Source organism: Myotis daubentonii, chromosome 13, assembly GCF_963259705.1.
Source record: "Myotis daubentonii chromosome 13, mMyoDau2.1, whole genome shotgun sequence".
Classification (NCBI taxonomy): Eukaryota; Metazoa; Chordata; class Mammalia; order Chiroptera; family Vespertilionidae; genus Myotis; species Myotis daubentonii.
Window position 1 is genome coordinate 27,997,723 of NC_081852.1, and position 19,363 is coordinate 28,017,085.

General features: G+C 40.7%; 1 long non-coding RNA gene across 1 annotated transcript in view; it reads left to right on the forward strand.

The window, feature by feature from the left end:
* LOC132214931 (uncharacterized) overlaps positions 1-19,048 on the forward strand; it is a 244,114-nt gene extending 225,066 nt beyond the window's left edge. Inside the window, exons 7-9 of the long non-coding RNA XR_009448372.1 lie at positions 2,028-2,107; positions 2,470-3,014; positions 15,673-19,048. This is a non-coding gene — a long non-coding RNA (uncharacterized LOC132214931). The remainder of the gene's footprint in view (positions 1-2,027; positions 2,108-2,469; positions 3,015-15,672) is intronic.
* The last annotated feature ends 315 nt before the right edge of the window (positions 19,049-19,363 follow it).

The following is a 19,363-nucleotide window of genomic DNA, read 5'->3' on the forward strand; positions in this document are numbered from 1 at the left end:
TGGGAAAAATAGATTATTGGACCCCCTTCTTCAAAGTATAAATGAAGATAAATACCAGATATATTAATTTTATAAAATTTTTGGAAGTAAAAAAAATCTGAGTCCATTAAGAAAATTAATCTACAAATGAAAGTGTATAAAAATTTAAAACTTTTCCATGATAATGAGTTATAAAAATTAAAAGACAAAGAACAAACTAGTAAAATTACTTACAACACATAAGGAAATAGTAAATTTTAAAAAATAAGCACTCCAACAGAAAAATAAATGAAGGGCAATGTGCAAACAAAGAAATGCTAATTATATGAATAAATAAATGAAACAAAGTTCAACTGCATGCTCAGTGGTTACAATGTCCACCCATGCACCGAAGGTTCATGAGTTCGATTCCTAGTCAAGAGTATGTACCTGGGTTACAGGTTCGATCTCTTGCCCAGGTTGGGATGCATGCAGAAGGCAATCAATCAATGTCTCTCTCACATTGATGTTTCTCTCTCTTTCTCTCCCCGCCTCCTACCCTCCCTTCCACTCTCTAAAAATCAATGAAAAGAATATTTCAGGTGAGGATTAACAAAACAAAAAAAGAAAAAAGTGCAAATAAGATAATTTTTTTTGACTTGACTAAGCATGGTAATTCCAACTTTGGTCATAGTACAGAAGGTATGTAAAACTGGTACATTTCTATGGGCCAACCTGACAATCAAAATTTATGATGTCTTAGAATTTGATGTGTCCTAAGTTTATCTAGAAGGAAGCATCATGGATATATGCTGTAGCAGATGTGTCAGTGCCTTTACTATTCCCTTATGTGCCTGCAACCTGGCTTCTCTTTCCTCTCATGTAAAATGAGAGTGACAATAGTATCTCATAGGGCTGCTGTGAGGATTAAATGAGATAGTTCCTGTAAAGTGCTTGTCCTGATGCCTGGCACACAGTTATAATAGTCATCATTATCATTATTAATATTAAAATATAAAGTTTAAAATACAAGCTTATAAAAACATAAAATTTATAAGAATATAAAAATCTCTCACATATATTTATAGAAGCATAGAAAAATGGAAAATATATACAAGAAATACTAACTGTACATGTCTGTGTGCTAATATTAACTGTACATGTCTGGTGCATTTTTGCTATGTGCTTTTCTATATTTTCCTAATTATTTCTTTTGTGTGCATGTGACAAGTTACTTTTAATGAATTTCATGAATAATTGTAGCCAAATTTCTTCACATAAAAACATAGTTTTTGGTCTAGGGCTAGTCAGTCCTTGCTAATGAATTCAGGGAGAATGCTAATACTCAACCAACTCAATCTTCTTGAGGACTGTGGGTGCGTTCAATCAGAAACCACTGGCCCTAGGTTTCTCTTACTGATGATGGGTCTCAGTGCCAGTGAAGTAAAATGCATTGTCACAGAGCCACGCAAACACAAACATTGCCTAAAGACTGAGCAGGAGCAGCTAGAACGTGTCGCTGCTATGACAGATGATCACTCAGGAACCTTCCATGTGTGAGCATCAAAAGCAAAGACACTTAAAGTATGACTCACAGTATCAAAATGAGTGAAATGCTTCTGAGAGAGTGATATCATTTCCTCACATAGTTCTGCACTTCTTTAGAATTTCCGGTTCCATTCTGTTCAGGCCAGGTCATGATGGAAAATAAGTCCAGCTTCTCTTTGGGGTCTAACACATTGATCCTCTCAGAGTACCCATTCATTTCCAGGAGTCTTTGATCTAACTTTGTTAAATACCTTCTACAATTTTCTGCTATCCAGTTATCTAATCAGTTAAAATAATCTTTTAAGTGGATTTCCACTTCTTCCAAGTAACCCCACAGACTGTCAAGGGCATTAGAACAAAGAAAATCCACAATTTTTTTTATCACTTTTAGCATTGACTCATGCAATGGATTAATTTGAAAGTGTTACAGTCTAGATTCTGATAAATCATATAACAAAAGAAGAAAGCAACGAACTTCTCTTTGGATTTAAAACAAAAACGTAATTCCTTTTTCATTACAGGTATCCTATCTACAGCAAATGAATACCACTTTTCTTCAGGTTTACAGCACACTTTTGGACTATTTCACTGGTAGCAAATGGTAAACCTATGCTCGTTTAATAAGATTTTTTTTTTCTTGTGAAAAGTCTCAGCTAGGCCAGGACCTTTGGAGGTTAGCCACTCAGATAACTTGTTGAATGCCCGTATGTAGGCAAGAGTTTAAGAAAAGGTTGAAGATTAAGAAAGAAAGTAAAATATAGTATCTATTGAGTGTGATGGGGAGCCTGGAGGTAGGGACCAAGAAGCAGAAGATCGAGACCCTATGCTGAACATGCCACCAAATAGATAATGAGACCCTGACACTAATGACTCTTCTGACTTCAGCTATGGAGTCTCTAACATCAGCGTCTATAAGCGATGATCCTCTTATGCCTCAGCTCTAAAACTATGATTCTTTATCAGGACATGAACAACATGGAGTTTATAGAAGAAAGCAGGAGAATGAATACATCTGTCAAACACCAACAAAATGGACTAGAAGGGAGGAATAAAGCTAAAATGGATTGAGTTGACTGGTTCTATGTGCACACTCCATTAGCAGCATTCCTTCACAGTCCTCCCACCAACCTCAGGAGACAGATCAACCATCCATTCATTCAACTATGAAACATCTGCGACGAGTAAGGCTGTGTACAAGGAGCTTGGATGCCACAGCAAACAAAATGCACACTCCTTACCCCCGTGGAGCTTCTATTCCAGCAGTGGAGACAGATTACCAGAACATTATTACATTATGATCCTCTTATGTGTAGAGGAGGAGTAGGACAGGGTGATTTGAGTAGGTGACCATGTAATGGATGCCTTACACAATATGGTGATCATGTCAGGAAAGCTTTTTTTTTTTTTAAGAAAATCATATTTATAACTAGGTATTCAGCATGAATAAGAATTGGCTAAGCAAGCAGATGAAATGACATGCGTAAGGACCCAACGCAGAAAGGAACAGGGTAAGTCCAAAAGGCATTGTAATCCTCATGCAACAGGCAAGGCCTAGATATGTATACATTTGTCTCTTAAGTCACTTACTTGCTGGCTCCTGGAGGGTGAGGTTTAATATGAGGCCTATTTGAGCTCAGGGAGTCTTATGTTTCTTGACGCAGTGTGCCTGGCTCCTCGTTGATGACTCCATCTGCATCTTGCTGGAATCACGGTTATGAGGTAGCCCCCAAATGTACACCGTGTGAGTCTCCCACCTGCTTGAAGGAGATCTGTTGGTAATCACCCTCCACGTGCATCCTTGAAGGGTTCACCCACGAGTGAGCAAGTTCATCTGCCGGGGATCCACAGCAGGAAGGACTGGAAAGAGGTAGAGAAAGGGCTTTATCTTCCTCGTTCCTACAAAGATAAAGTATGCCCGCATTTTGCAAAAGATCACCATTTTGACTTATTCACCATCTTCAAAGTTTCTAATTACCGCCTAACAACACTTCTAACCAACTCTCAATGCGCGAAGTTGATTATAGTTATTATTCAGCTGAAAGTTAAGAAATTGCTCACAAGAAACCTGCATCCTGTCATGTACCAAAGCCGCACATATTTGTCCCAGTTCTTTCTCTCAGAGTGCTCATAAACATTTCTCCATATCAGGGGGGCTTTTCAGCATTTCAATGGCCTAGTGGGTCGCTCTTTTGAGCCCAGAAGGCAATTACTAAAAGTTAAGGTAAGTGGGGAAGGGAACAGAAAACATGATTGTCAGTCCAAACAAGTGAGGTCCAGGGGACAGCTTAAGTTGTGCATGAAGTATAATCTTTTTGCTTTGGCAAGAAAGTGAGGTGACCAGTAATTAGCCATTCAAGTCAGACCCTAAGCAGCATGACTGGGATGGAAAGTAGGCGGCTGATGGGCCCACAGTTTCTGGCATTTGCGAGATTTGTAGGCAGGAACTCATCTTGAGCCCAATGAAATGATTTGATACAGTGAAGTTGTTTGTTGGTTTGTTTTTGAACATGTTGCATTTTTATTTTTTTCTCCCAAAATATTGGCAGAGATAGATTAGTGACCTAGCTAAATGATCCATGACAAGGCCTCAGGAAGACTGAGAAACTGGTGTCATTTTCTTTTGTAGCTTCTCACTCCCGCCTCACCTCCTGCACACCTTTCCTCCCTCCTTTGCTCAGCCCTTGGGGCACATCCATCCCAAACTGGCAGAGATGGATTCGGAGCAGTTGTCAGGGAACCCTTCCTGCCAGCAAGGCACTCAACAAATATTCAAAGTAGATGTAATTCTCTGTCTATAAATTCATGTATTCAAGAAACAGGAATTTTTTTAGATTTCCTTACATCAAAATAAATTTGGATTCTGAGTAACCAGCCCACCACGCTGGCAGGAAATTTAACCCAGCCATGCGTGGGCTGCTCCCATGCCCCACACAACAGGATTCTACAAAAGCCTGGGTCTAACAGAGTTCAGGGCCTTTAAGGGGCAGAGGCTTTGGGAGACTCCTCCAGGATTTTGTCATCTGAGATAGCAATTGTCCCAGTGTATGTGGCCCATTCAGGTCCCACCTCTGCTGCTTCCAGGCCTCATGTGAGGTAGGAATCTTTGGTGAAGTAGATGCTGGGGGGCCGAGTGCCCCCGCCCCCGCCCTCCAAGGGCTACAGTTACAGATTGGTGCCTGGAACTACTGCTCACAGGAGCCACAGGGTCCCTCCAAGCTTAGAAAGGCAGCTTTTTTCTTTCCTCTTCCTTTCAAAAGCAGGCTTTCTCCTTTCTTGCCTTAAGCAAGAAGTAACAAGCCAGACTACCTGTTTGAAATGAAAAGAAAGTAAAAAAATGTATGGAAAACACACACACACACACACACACACAACTGAATTCACTAGTATCAGCTTTCCATTTGTGTGTGTGTGTTGGGGGGATGGGTTGTAACATCTAACTGCATATCAGGGAGGGTCTCATATACTTAAAATCCCAGTTGTATATTGGTTATTGTTGGGGATCCAACTCCGTATAGAATTTTCCTGTGCACACTGGAGTTTGCAGGTCACTGAGTTAAACCAAAGGAAGGAACAAGAAGAAAGTGTATTTACAAATGTCGAAAATCCTTTGTAGTAAAAAGAGAATGGGTGAAAAATATGAAATCATTCCTGTTTTGCCTGCAGAATTTACACATTCTGGTTTAATATACCTTAATATGTGTTGGTGGCTTATTATCGAAAGGGTTAAAGGAGAAAATTTAGATATTTTATGCAGGGATTAAATTCTAATTTAATTTTTGTAAGCTTATTCCCCCTTTTCTTTTGTTTTCTGTAGTTTGGCTATGTATAGATTTATTATTTTCTCTTTACTCCTATTTGGTAATTGTAGAGCACATTCAATCGCAGTATTATCTTTCTTCAATTCTGGAAAATTCTAGTCAGCTATTAATTTATCAGGATATATATATATATATATATATATATATATATATATATATATATGCCTAAGTGACCAGAACAACCGGGCCGACCAGTTGCTATGATGCGCACTGACCACCAGGGGGCAGGCCTCCTGGTGGTCAGTGCGCTCCCACAGCCAACCTTCCCCGGCTGGCCAACCTCTCGTGGTTCCTTCCCCCAGGCCAGGGGTGGGTGGCGGTGGATGCAGCCCCTTTCCCAGGGGGACCAAGAGCAGGTTTCCTCCTCAGGGCTGGCAGCCAACCTCCCATTCCCTGTTCCTCCCCCCAGCTCGCAGGCCCCGTCTGCCCGCTGCAGTGGCGGCATGGCAGAGAAGGAAGGAGGAGGGGGGGAGGCGGGGAACTGTGCAGTGGTGAAGTGCCAATGATAGTGGCATCAGCATCTGGCATCTGTTCCTTCTGTGCCCAGCATGGTGACTGTCGTCTCCTCTCCCGGCCTCACCTGGGGCCTTTGGGCCCTGGGCTGGGATGGGGAACTGGAAGTGGGTGGTGGTGGGCACAGCCCCTTTTCCAGGGGGGCTGAGAGCTGGCTCCCTCCTCAGGGTTGGTGGCCAATCTCCTCCCATCCCTCCCCCTGGCCGGCAGGCCCCAATTGGCCCACTGCCCGCCCTCCACGGTGGCGGCACAGAGGCAAGGGAAGGAGGGGGGAAGTGGGGAACCACTCAGTGGTAGGGCACCGATGATGGCTGTGTCAGCATCTGGTATCCATTCCTTCCGCGCCCGGCCTGGTGACCGTCGCCTCCTCTCTGGCCTGGCCCTGATTGGCCTGGCCCCAATAGGCCCTGATCACTGGCCAGGCCTAGGGACCCCACTCATGCACAGATTTTGTGCACCAGGCCTCTAGTCTATATATATATGCATGCCTAAGTGACCGTTTGACCACTCGACCATTCGACCAGTAGCTCTGACATGCACTGACCACCAGGGAGCAGATGCTCAATGCATAGGCATGGAAACATGGAACAGACTGATGAATCTCAGAGGAAAGAGGGAAGGGGGTCCCTCTCCTGGCCTGTGGGGATCGGGTCAAAACCAGCAGTCCGATATCCCCTGAGGGGTCCCGGATTGCAAGAAGGTGCAGGCTAGGCCAAGGGACCCCACGGGTGCACAAATCCATGCACTAGGCCTCTAGTGTTTCAATAAGTTATCTTACTGAGCAGTTACACTGTGTTTACTGGGATGGGATGGGATGGGATGGGATGGGATTTTATGAATCCTTGTATGCCAAAGAGAAAAGCTTGGAGTGGATCTGTGCTATAAGAAATTATTTGGTCTTATCTCTTGCTCCTAGCATGGAGTTCCTAAACCCCTAGAAATTTCCTAAGTGATAGGAGTGTCTTTTGAAATTCATATGATCTCTTTTCAGCACCTGGGAGTTTATGTTAATAAGGTGATTTAGGACTGGGGCCTTGACAGCCTCAGGGCAGAGCTGGTCACCAGAAAGACCAAATGAGGGCTGGAGATTGAACTCTATAAACTCTTGAAAATGGAGATTTGATGAGTTTCCAGGTTGGTGAATACTTGGAGGTGTTAGGAGGGTGGCACACCTGGAGAGGGCATGAACTGTCCAAGCTCCTTCCCCCATACCTTACCCTATGCATCTCCCACATCTGGCTGTTCTTAAGTTGTGATTTTTAAAATATAATGAATAAGTAAATGTTTCCTGAGCTCTGTGAGCAAATTATCAAACCAGAGGATGGGGTCATGGGAGTCCTTGGTGAGCTGTTTACTCAAAATCCAATCAGAAGTACAGGTGACAACCTCAACTTGCGATTGGCATCTGAAGTGAGGGTAGCCCTGTGGAACTGAGTCATGAACCTGTGGGATCTGATGCCATCTCCAGCTAGTCAGAATTGAGTTAAATATATAGGACACCCAGTCAGTGTCTGACAAGAATTGGAGAATTACTTAGTGTGGTTTTGAAAAACACCCACACATTTGGTGACCAGAAATAAAATGTTCTCCTTGCAGTGGGTAAAGGAGAAACAGAAAAGCTTTTTCTCACAGGATGATAAAGAGAGCCAGGCAGGGCATCATACTCAAGTCCTTCTCTGAAGAGGGGAATGGAGTTTCCTCATCTGTGTCATAACAGTGTTCAGAGGTCTCTCTTCAGACATGATCTTTCTTTCTTAGGAGACCAACACATGCTACAGCTGCCCTGGCTGCTGCATTCCTCTTTGCCTTTGGCTGGGGATGGGGCGGGGGGGCAGCGCTGAAATCCCAGGAGCACCCCCTGGAAAACTGAGAGTCTCAGAAACTCCACCAGCTCTCCACTGCTGGGTTTGTGGCCCACATGTACCACAATGATTCTCAGAAGCTAGTTAAACTGACTTTTGAGGAATCCCATCTTCCACAGTGGAAAAGCGTATCTGCCTTTGTGGCCCACTCTATCATACTTCTGGAAGAGTCAGCTCTAGAAGGTTCTGTTAGTTGTGCAGACGTGATTGTGTCTTTGGAAGACAGCATGGGTCTCTCCAGAGTGAAAGAGATATTTGAGTGTGAACTTAGAGGCATAGGGAGACCTTTGGATGACAGAGAAGACTTGAAGACGACTTGAATTATGTACCTTTGAATTTTGAATATGAAATTGAAAGACTTTTGGTGGGGCATGGCCTCAGTTTGTCCCAAGTTCCACCATTTCTGATTGCTTTACACCTGTCTGGACTCACACCATTTATGGTGACTACCTGGCCTGTTAAAATCTGAGTTCATGGACCCTTGGCCTCCATGTAAAGCCAGCACTGCCTCTGGATTTTTCTAAGTCAATGAGAATCCTCCCCATACAGCCCATGTTCTCTTTTGGCCATTCAGCCTTCTCTGATTTGTACTCTTTTCTCCCACCCACACCACCAAAATTAATCTCTCTTGTCCCTGTTAGGTTTATTTGTACCTCTCTTAGTGCATAATACAGCCTGCCTCATATTACCATCATATATATATATATATATATGTGTGTGTGTGTGTGTGTGTGTGTGTGTGTGTGTGTGTGTGTATGTACCTATTACTCATTAAACCATATCTCTACAGAGACTTGGACAATGCCATATCTTCATAAAGTGCCCAATAATTATTCTCTGACTTAAGGTCAGCTCAGATCAGCTCTACCCACCACGGCGTCCAGAAGAACATAACCATTGTCACAGCCTCCAACACCATTACTGCCTGCCTCCATTGATGTACCCATCCAGCCCCCTCAAGAGCTGTTTAAGTGCAGGGAAGAGAACAAGACCAGGGATCACATGATATTTGGTTAAGCAGAGCATCACATGTGAAGACAAAGGTACAAAATATAATCGACTCTCATTTTTAAAAGAGAAATGGGCTTCCTCCTTGCTGACATTGGATTGGGAGGAGGGAAACGTGAGAATGAGTGTTTACATAAAGAAAACAATTGCTTGCTCCTCCCCTTCCAGTCTCTATGGGCTCTGATGGGCTGCTGGTTAATGTAACAAGGCCAAATCCACTCTCCCAGAAGGATGGCTCTACCCCCATCCCAGATCACCTCTCCAGCTATGAAAAGGGAAGAAGGATATTACCACCATGAATGAAGGTAGTGTGTAGAATGAGTAGATCATTGCAAAACCCCAAACAATGCTATGCTGCACTCATTTAAATAAAGAAAGCTGAGCCCTGGTCCTGTTGGCTCTTTTGGTTGGAGCATCATACTGTAGAGCAGTGGTTCCCAATCTTCCTAATGCCGTGACCCTTTAATACAGTTCCTCATGTTGTGGTGACCCCCAACCATGAAATTATTTTCGTTGCTACTTCATAACTGTAATTTTGCTACTGTTATGAATTGTAATGTAAATATCTGATATACAGGATGTATTTTCATTGTTACAAATTGAACATAATTAAAGCATAGTGATTAATCACAAAAACAATATGTAATTATATATGTGTTTTCTGATGGTCTTAGGCGACCTCTGTGAAAGGGTCGTTCGACCCCCAAAGGGGTCGTGACCTACAGGTTGAGAACCGCTGCCGTAGAGCAAAAAAGAAAAAAGAAAGAAAGGTTGCTGATTCCATTCCCAGTCAGGGCACATACCTAGGTTTCAGGGTCAGGGCACAAATGGGAGGCAACCAATGGATATTTCTCTCTCTCAAATCAGTGAACATACCTTGACTTGAGGATAAAAAAATTAAATGAATGAATGAATGAATGAATGAATGAATAAATAAATAAATAAATAAATAAATAAATAAATAAATAAATAAATAAATAAACAGAAAGCTGACATTTTCTTAGGCTAGAAACAAGTCACATTAATGTCTAATTACAATAAGGACCATATCACTTTGACTTTTTCTTCAGTTCAAATTTTTGTTACCCCCATATTAAAAACCATACACTACTCTGCATTTTTGTAAATATTTTAATTGGTGCATTTTAGTCTGGATGTGTATACATTCTCTGTTGCCTCCCATCTGGGTGTAATTTTCCATAGTCTCCCCTGATGATCTGCATTTTCTCCTTCAAGTCCCTCCTCTAAACCCACTTCTGTGGATCTTGCCTTCACATTATGCCATTAAAAGCTCCAGCTGGAAGGAAGTGCCTCTGAATGGAGTCCAAGAGAAGAAACAAAGAAGATGGAAACCAGATGCCACTTAAGTCATCCCCGTGTGAGTCATCATTTTCTCCTGGAAAGTGTCTATCTCAATGCTGTGCATCTCTTCAGTGCGAAGCCTACTACACAGAAACCCTCCCTGGTGCTGTGTGTTAGCCAACCTTAGGAGACCTGTATATTTTAAATACTATTGGCATGCAGTAAATGTATACATTACATTGTGCCAGCAATAACAGATAAATATTTATTAGTTAGGTTTTAAATCCAACATAAGACAGTCATTTCTTTCATGGGTCATTTACGCCCTCATATTACAGGCCCCTTGCTACCATTCCTCACCAACTACTTTTAGGATTTGAAGTGAATGTTTTAGTTTAACAAATGCTTATTGTTTAGAATTGTTCAGGTTAAAAACAAATAACAACAAAAACAACAAAACCCCCCTTTAACTTACAGAAGTTAGAATCAGTTGATTTTCATGTATACCTTCTTTCTTTAAATGCCAACTTAGTATGATTTCTGTGTAATGGATCATATCATACCCAAAGTTGAAATTTGAATCAGTTACTCATTCAGGTAGTAAACAAACAAATAAAAAACCTAGTTAATGTTTTGTTTTGTTTTTAAAGAGAGGAAGACCTTTGTTTTCCCAGACTGACTTTGAGAAACAACTTTCAAAACTCTTCTAGAATAGTATTCAATTAATCTAGTAGAAAAAATGTAATTAGCATTCAATTTTGTTTAAAATTTATATGTGTGTGTGTATATATATATTACATATATATAAAGTGTATATAATATTATATATGTATATATTTGTGTGTTCAAGACTGAGCACATGCATTTATCTACACCTCCTTTCAAATTTTTGCTGAACTGTAAGTAAAGGGAATAAATTGGTAAGCAAACTGAAGATAAAAAGAAGGCTGTCAGCAGAGATTTTGATAATTTTCTGGAAGATGGACAGGAAGTGAATAGTGTTGATGGATGAAGCAGAGCAGAGGAAGCAACATCCCAGATATACTCAGGAGAAGGCCATAAAAGGGTGAAAATGTTCCTTTCAAGAAAGTCTTGGGGAATCTCCACACTGGGCATTTAACACATTCAGATCTCAGGACTGGAAGAGGAGCCAATTGTCCAGAGAATAACTACACCATTTGGTCTTCCTCATTCTTCTCCACCTTTCCCAGTCATGCAGATGTGCCAGCAAGAGAAGATTCAGAAACCTTCACCCCATCCTTGAGATCTGCTCTATTAAGAAAATAAGATTGCTTCCTAGGCTGAACTAACTCTCTTTGTATGGGATTTGGTATTCTACAGTGAAGCCTTCTGTTGTTGGTGTTTTGAGAGGGAAATGACACCATTGGCATGATTCCCTATGCTAGCACCCTGAAAGGAAACTTGTCAGTTGACATGTCCCACCCATGCACACAGCCAGTCCCCACCTTCAGAGAGATGTGCCGACAGGGGCAACATACCTATCCATTGGCAGAGAACTGTACCACCCATACCCAGTCTCTAGAAGTTACCTAGTCCTCCCTTCATAAATATTAAAAAAACAACTTAAATGATCAAATTGACATAAGTGGGAAATGTGGAGTGAAAGAGAATTCTTGTCCATTTGATGTCAAGGGATACTGTCTAAAACCAAAGACTCAAGAAATAGAAGTTTAGGTATATTGTTTAAAGTTCTAATCATCATCATGGTTTGCCATCTCATAACCATTTCCAGTTCATATGGCCAGTACAACTCTGATCTTGGTTTGGAGTAACCATTTCTCGTCCTCTCTCAGCCCACATGCTTTGGGTGAATCTGAATGCCAGCTCTGCCCCCAGGATAGAAATGGGACCTAGACTAAGGCCAAAGTGGGTAATCCAGGCCCTTTGCCACAATCACTGGTTTTGAAATGATCAAGTCAAGCTCATCTGCTTAGAAATAGTCTCTCCCTCCTTCTGCTGAGCTACCGTAGCCCAGAGTTGTGTGTGGTACAAAACTTAGATCAGCAGAACCACCCAGTCAAGCCCAACCTAGATCAGCTGACCTTAGCCAACTCACAGATACATACGTTAACTAAAAGCTTGCATTGTATACCGCTGAGATCATGTGTTTAACCCAGCATTATCATGGCCACAGTTAGGTAATACAACAATATGGATGCATGCATCCTTTTCTGCTGGCCTGGAATCTAAGAGGATACAAAGCTATAGCTCCTGTGGCTGTGGCCAGCACATAGAATTTAAGGATGAAGCCTATTTATAGACGGAGCTGAAATCAAGTCCTGCTCATATTGTTTGAGCTCTGAATTTAGCCTTCCTAACTAATGTCAGTTCTGCTTATAGTTTTCTTATTTTCATGAGCCAATAAATTATCTTTTTATTGTTCAAATCAGATTTATTTGGCAATTTTACCCACTTGTAATCAGAAGAATCTTAACTGATACCAGTGGAGGAACTAAAATAACAAAAATTAGGAGGAAAAAAGGTTGTGGGGGAAGAGCACACAAACTAAGTCTTTGTCTTGCATAGTCAATCCAAGATTCAAGAAAGTAAATCAAGAATATAAATGTAGGCAGATTTTTTTTGGACTTAGTAGAGATGAAGATGAGAAAGAAATGAAAAGAGAAATAAACAAAGTTGGTTACCTGTGGTTACTGGATAACCACAAAATGGTGCCCATTTTTAAATTTTATATAGATCTGTGCTGTCCAGTGCACAGCCACTAGCTACGGGTGGCTATTCAAATTTAAATTAATTAAAAGTAAATATATTTAAAATTCAGTTCCTCACTCAGCCAGCGTGGCTCAGTGGTTGAGCATCGACCTATGAACCAGAAGGTCATGGTTCGGTTCCTGGTCAGGGCACATACCTGGATTGCATGCTTGATCCCCGGTGGGGGATATGCAGGAGGCAGCCAATCAATGATTCTCTCTCATCATTGATGTTTCTATCTCTCACTCCCTCTCCCTTCTTCTCTGAAATAAATACAAATATACTTTAAAAAATAAAAATAAAATTCAGTTCCTCATCCACAGTAGTGGCATTTTTAGTGTTCCTTAGCTACATGTGGTTAGTGCATATGCAGAATATTTCCATCACTGCAGAAAGTTCAATTGGACAATACTTCAGTAGAGTGTCGAGTCACTGTGTAAAGCCAATCAAATAACAGACATTTAAATATATCACTCAAAACTATCAGAGAGGTTTAAGGGTACAGGTCCCGGAAAAAAATTGCTTGGGTTCAAATACCAGCTCTGATATTTACAAATTATAGAACCCTTGGCAAGGCACTGATCTTTTTATGCTTCAACTCTCTTACCTGCAAATGGCAAAATACACAAGCCTTCTCTCACAGCATTGTTGTGGGAATTAAATAAGCTAATATACATAAATTATTATATATTTTGTGCTTCTAAGAGTGCCTAGCATTTGGTAAGCACTTAATAATTTATTTTATTGTTTATCCTCTGTAAGTTAGATTTTGTTTTACTGTATGAATCTATTTTAAATAAACTATATGTATATGTGAGATATATCTATAATATGTAATATTTAATATTTTAATACTTTACATGTGATAGGTATGTACACACACATAGCTTCGGTTCATGGGATATAAATGTTTTCATTGTCTTCCTTATACATTTCTAAATTTTCCAAAATTCTACACCCATCATGTATTATCTTTCTCATCAGATGAAACAAAGTTTTTCTTTTTAAAGACACCAACATATTTTGAGATGAGTAACGTGCTGCATCTGGATTGTTTGCTTTTGCTGATTCGGTCTACAGGGGCCCATTATATAATCTTCCTCATTAGTCAGCTGGGGCTCCGTGACCTCTTTCATGGGCTATTACAAAATCCTCCTGGCTGGTCCCTCCCTGTCCAGCTCTGCTCCAGTCTCCACAGTGCTGTCAGAGTGATCCTTCCACAGCACAGCCCTATGACACTCTCCTGCTTAAAAGCTGCCAGCCTTTCCCCATCCTTTACACATTCAGTGCCCAGTCCAAGGCAGGGCCCACCAAAGCCTTTGCATTCTCATCTTGCCCGCCTTTCCCTTCGGCGATGGTAGGAATCTAGGAAAGCAGACGAGATAAGATTACAGAGACTCGGTGGGGCATGCGAGTCGCTACCCATAGGTCTTCTACACCTTTCCATCTAGGGAAGTCCCATTCACTCTGCATGAGCACGTAACTAACACCTGCCTTCCGTGAAGGTTTCCTAGTCGCCCAAAGTAGAGCTCGGAACTCCCGCTCCAGCTGGCACCTCTGACTCAGAGCCTGTTCTACTGAACAGCCATCACTGTTTACATTCTTGACTCACCCTCAATTATATTCTCCTTGAGGGTGTGGCACCTTTGCCTTCCTGTGTCCTACCCAGGAAGTGACCTTAAATAGTGCTCAATAAATAGTTGTTGCAAAGATTTAGGTGTAAATAATTTTAAAATAAATTGATTGACTTACTAAAACAATAAGAGTTCATGGTAGAAAAATTAGAAAGTTCAGATAAATTGAGAGCAGAAAATGGAAAGCACACATAACCCTATCTTGATATACATCCATAGGCTACTTCAGAGGTTCTCGAACTTTCTCAGTTCATGGCACCCTTAATAGTTCAGTAATCTATTCTGGTACTTTAAACCAATATAAATTAATATTTTGGTTAGGTCCAAACAACCTATTAGTAGTAGTTCACAGTGTCCACAGGTGTCACTGTGTTTTTCTTAAGATTTTTAAATATTCTGGGGCGAGTGGGGGAGAGGGACTGTCAATTCACTGCAGTGCCCCAGGGTACCTTGGCACAAACTTTGAGAACCATTGGTCTAAACTATCAAAAAGGATCTTTTGAAATAAAATATATTGTTATACTATATAAACTGTTTTGTTAACCTGTTATTTCTAGTTAATAAATAAGAAACAAATTTCCTTCTTGGTCATTGTTTATCTAATAATATCTAATATTTGATGTGTACCTAATATATTCCTTATGAGGAAGGTATAATACTACATTATTATCTTCATGAAGAAACTGAGGCAGTGAGAATTTTAAAAACTTGCCCAATGTCCCACAATTAGTAAGTGGCATAACCAGGCTGTAAACCCAAGAAATCGGGTTCTAGAATCCCTTACTCTAACTACCTCATTCTAACGCCTTTTAACAGTCACAGTATCACTTCAGTGGGGGAATCAAGACACAATGTTAGACTAGAATAACACCATTATAAAGATATATTATAATTTATTTGACCAAATCCCAAATATTAAGACATTTAAATTATTTCTAATTTATCACTGTTCTCAAGAACCTTGAAATTAACATTTTGTAACTAAATCAATCCCTATGCTGTCATGTCTATTTCCTTGGGGAAAATTTTCTAGAAGTAGAATTACTTTGCCAAAGGGTAAGACATGTAAACGCCAAGGTTGCTAGTACATATTATCAAGTTATTCTACCTGAAAAGTTGGGTAAATTTCCATTCTACTTTGTTTTCGCTCATCCTTATTGAGTATTTTCATTATTTTTTAAAAATTATTGCCAATAAATTGAGAGGAAAAAGTGGTAGCTTGCCACGTTAATTTGCACTGCCTGATCTTTAGTTGAGCATTTTTATCTTAATAACCAAACTTTATTTTTTACTTAATAGAAAAGAGGCAAAGCCTCAGAAGCAAGATGGAGGCTGGAACATGGTTGGGAAACCCCTTGCTGGACCAGTCTTCGTTCCATTCACATTCAACTCAAGCTCCTCCACAACCTGTGTCCCGTGTTGCTTTTGTCGACGAGAAGGGATGCTCATTGTAACAGGGTTGGCATGATTTCTGCATCCTAGGCTTCCTAAGGCAGGAAAAATATGCTCTCCTTTTAGAAACATATCCACAACAAAGAATGGATTTATGGAAGAGTGGAGAGAATAATAGACAATGATTCAGGGGATTTGGGGCCCAGTCCTGCTGTAACCATCAGAGAATCATTTACTATCTCTTAGTTTCAACTTGTTTACTAAAATGACCAGTGCTTCTCATACTTTTCACAGAAATAGTCCAAAGACACCAAGCATGAAAATAAATTCCTAGGGTTAGTACCTGGGACGTATTGACCTAAAGAGACCCATTGCAGGTGTGCAATTTTTCTCTTCTTTAAAATTTAGGCCAAAATTGCCTTCTTCTCCATAAGATGTTGGTGTTTTTAATAGATAAAAATGTTTTATTGGTTTGTTCTTTTTGTTGTTTTTTTCTCAAATAGAATTGGTGCTCTGAGAGATGCACCATACTTTAATATGTAGCTTCAAGGACCCCAACACACTGCCCTGTACTTCAGTTTGGGAAACAATGAATCCTCTGTAAGATCCCTTCTATCTTGGTCAGTGTAAGAGAGAATAAGACCTGTTCTCCAATTACCCATAAACTGTGAGATCATTATTCTGGTGGTGATTCATTTCCCTACAGGGATCAACAGTTTTTCTTGCCATCAAGTTTCTTGGTCCCTGATACAGAAATGACCCTTCCAGTCACTCTGGACTATACCTGGCCATCATTGAATAGGCTGACAATTTAAGTCCACATGATAAAATCACTAATAATAACGATACTATTCCCACCTTCACCCTGAAAGCAACACCTAAATTTCTCAAATCACTCACTTCCTTCCACTCTTTAATGCAGTAATGGAGAAGCACTGTTCTTGGCTTAGAAAGGTCTAAGTTGGCATCTTAGATCTTGGGCAAATCACAACTTCCCTTCAATTCAGTTTCTGCATCAGCAAAATAGAAACAATAACGGCGCTTATCCTGCCTCCCTTACAGGTGTGTGATGAGAAACATAAACAAATGTTGGGGCTAGAGGTAGGTATTATTTTTATTATTGAATATCTATCTTTAATCCGGAATGAAGAAAAAATTACTTATCTTGATACTCCTTCAGTTTGGAATGTGGGTCGCTGGGAACTGTGTGCCAGCTTCGAGAAGGCCGAACCCTCAGCTGGGTGCTGCTGCGGACCTGCCCCTACACGCTCTCAACAGACACAGGTGAAACCTTTTGGAAACAATAAGGGGCATTGTTGAGCTGGGTGTGGCAAGAAGGGGAATGTCGGCAACTGCCAATGAACCTTAGCCAAGCCCCCATGTGGCAAGAAAAGCTTTCCCCTATGATTCCATTTTCTGATTAAGAAGTAACACTGAACTGTAAGATTTAAAACCCCTGAGGGATCTAAGGCTCAAAGCTCTCCAGGAGCTGGGGGTAAGTGCCTCAGCAGGACACACAGGGAATGAAGGCTGGACCATCTGCACCAGTGGCCATTTTTTTGCTGCCACCAGTCCTCCCCTTGTCCTCCACTGAGTAAGTCGTACCAGGGAGGAGTAGGAGCCAAGCTTCTTCCCACTGCCAAGCAGTGAGGACCCTGGAGGCTAAATTAGACAAGCTATTAACTAGCAGCTCAAATTGAGCAACTCCAGTGAGGAGACAAGCACAGACGGAGACCACAAGCAAAACAAGGACAAAAAACGCTGTAAGTTGGAAAACGTAGCTGCCACAGCAGAGGAAGAAGGAGCATGAAGACCCAAATCAGAATAAGAAGGAAATAAAGGGATAATAGGAAAAAGAAGTGGCACAAACCCTCCATGTCTCACATGCATAGGGACACACCCAGTGTAGCTTTCCCCAGTCTGCAGCCATTGTTTTCTGTATTGAAGCTCCATTTGGAACAAGGGTAGAGTTTATAGGTTAACCTCTAGGCACCAAAAAGCTATCCTCAGCTGGTAAAATCAATGAGCAAATGCAGAAATTTGCTGAGTTCACCCCTCTTGTTCCCCAAACAATGGTTTATTTAAAAAAAAAAAAAGACTCTTGCCTTGATAATATGTGATGAATGGAGAAAAATGAACTTTATGTCATGGGAGTATTTGTAATTCCTAAGGTAAAACAAGTCTCAGATATTAATTTCATTTACCAAGAACTATATCCAGGAAATGTTAATGTAAGCATAAGTCATATATTTTTACATGATTCTTTCCAGATTGATTTTTACTACCTTTGGTTTATGCATGTGCCATGTCAGCGGGTCTACTAGTGTTTCCTTTGTTTCTTTGCCTGGGGTGGGATGTGTTGGGTTGTTTTGTTCTTTGGTTTTTCCTTCTTCTGCCTTCATTTAGAGAGGCATAAAGCAGCAGAACAGAATAGTGGTGAGCGCACAGCTTCTGGAGTCAAATATCTAACTCTACTCCCAAGGCATAATTTGCTGGGCCCAGTATAAAATGAAAATGCAGGGCCCCTTGTGCAAAAATTATTAAGTCTATAAAAACAGTGACCTCAGACCATTAAACCAAAACAGAGCTCTTCTGATCATAGGGCCTTGTGTGACTAATGGCCCAGGTCACATGTACATGAAACTGTCCCTGCTGTCCCATGCTAACTGTGTGATTTGGAAAAGTCACCCTCACAAGCTTCAGCCTTCTTATCTTTAAATGAGGGACAATCATAGTACTTATCTCACAGAGCTGTGGAATAACTAAATCACATGGTATTTATAAATTGCTCAACATGGTGCCTGGAACATAGCAAGTGCTTAAACGTTATAACTTATTGCTGTCACCAATTACCTGCTTATATCATGATGTTCTTAAGAACCTCAATTTAAACAACAATGACATACCACTGCACACCTATTAGAATGGCCAAAATCCAGAACACTGACAGCACCAAATGCTGACAAGGATGTAACAGGAATTCTCATTCATGGCTGGTGGCAAAGCAGAGTGGTACAGCCACTTGGGAACACAGTTTGGTGATTTCTTGTAAAACTAAACATACCTTTACCATATGATTCAGCAGAGCCAGCTAGTGCAACTCCTTACCCAAAGAAATTGAAAACTAATCTCTACATAAAAATCTGCACACAGATGTTTATAGAGCTTTATTCATAGTTGCCAAAATTTGGAAACAACCAAGATGTCCTTCAATAGGTGAATGGGTAAATAAACGGTGGTACATCCAGACAATGGAATATTATTCACCACTAAAAAGAAATAAGTTCTCAAGACGTGAAAAGACATTAAAGAATCTTAAATGCATATTACTAAGTGGGAAAAAACAACAACCTGAAAAGGATAATACTGTGTGAGTCCAGAAAAAGGCAAAATGATGGGAATAGTAAAAAGATCAATGGTTGCCAGTGGTTGTAGGTGGAGAGAGGGATGAATAGGTGGAGTACACAGGATTTTTAGGGCAGTAAAAATAGTTTGATGATACCATAATGATGCATGCATGTCATTATATATTTGTCCAAACCCATACAATGTATAATACCGAAAGTGAACCATTTGGGTGATTATAATAATGTGTCAA